This window comes from Archocentrus centrarchus, chromosome 17 (assembly GCF_007364275.1).
Source record: "Archocentrus centrarchus isolate MPI-CPG fArcCen1 chromosome 17, fArcCen1, whole genome shotgun sequence".
In the NCBI taxonomy this organism is placed as follows: Eukaryota; Metazoa; Chordata; class Actinopteri; order Cichliformes; family Cichlidae; genus Archocentrus; species Archocentrus centrarchus.
The window spans coordinates 15187993-15189437 of NC_044362.1; positions in this window are offsets into that span (position 1 = coordinate 15187993).

Consider the following 1445-nt stretch of genomic DNA (forward strand, 5'->3'; position numbering starts at 1 on the left):
AGGTTGTTACTTTCAGATGCCTCCTCAGTTGTATTATTTGTCCCTCGTTGTTCGCAAATTTACCTGACAGTGGATTTGAGTCTGCAATTTGCAATTAACAACTTGTAAATTGATTGAGAGTAAAAAAAAAAAAACCTCTCTAGTGAATTGAAGGCCAACAGAATCTTTATTCTTGCAGCTAACAGGTCCATTCAGATGGTTTAGTTTTATTTTTAGTTAGATGAGAAGACTGATAACAACCCTCAGACAGAACTCTGTACCTGACGACTAATCACAGCAAGAAAGTGAGCAATTACACTCAGTGGCCACTTTATTAGGTATGCCTATTCAACTGCTCGTTAGTGCAAATATCTCATCAGCCAATCACACGGCAGCAACTCAGTACATTTAGGCATGTAGACATTAAGACATTTAAACCGAGCATCAGAATGAAGAAGAAAGATGATTTAAGTGACTTTGAATGGTTGCTGGTGCGAGACGGGCTGCTCTGAGTATTTTTAGATACTGCTGATCTTCTGGGATTTCCCCACACAACCATGGCTAGGGTTTGCAGAAAATGGTCCAAAAAAAGAGAAAATATCCAGTGTGTGGCTTTTTTTCTGGGTGAAAATGCCACATTTTCTTTACACACTTTGGGCCCTTAGTTCCAACTGAGCATTGTTTTAACACCACAGCCTGCCTGAGTATTGTTGCCTACCCTTTATGATCACAGTGTACCCATCTTCTGATGGCTGCTTCCAGCAGGATAACACACCATGTCACAAAGCTCAAAGCATCTCAAGCTGGTTTCTTGAACATGAAAGTGAGTCCACTGTACTCAAATAACCTCCACAGTCACCAGACCTCAATCCAATAGATTCACATGATGGATGTGAATCTGATAAATCTGCAGCAACCGTTGTCATGCTATTCTATCAACATGGACCAAAATCTCTGAGGAATTGTTGAATCTGTGCCACAAGAACTATGGCAGTTTTGAAAGCAAAAGTTGGTCCAACCCAGTAATAGCAGGTGTACCTAATACAGGGGCTGTTGAGTGTATATTCAAATCATTTTAAAATGCACCTCTTGGGCTATTTAGGATAATTTTCCAAAATATTTGCTCCATAAGAAAGTAATATTAATTTTAAGTGAAATATGAGGTTCTGTTAAGACAAACATTATTATGGCTTAAATTCAGTTTTGAAGACAAATAACAGGAACAGTCCATTTTTAAGATCAGTGCATATACAACTTCCCAAAGGGTTGAACCATTACTTTAAAAGGAAAACCTAACATGTTCTTTTTTCTAGAGACAGACATTGTAATGTGAATAGTCCAGACTTTCCCATCAAGTTAAAAAAAAAAAACTTATATCACTGTGCTGGGTTCAGCATACTGTACATGTATCCTGATTGTATTTATCAAAAAAAAAATCACACAAGTCAGATGTGCAAGATTTTTTT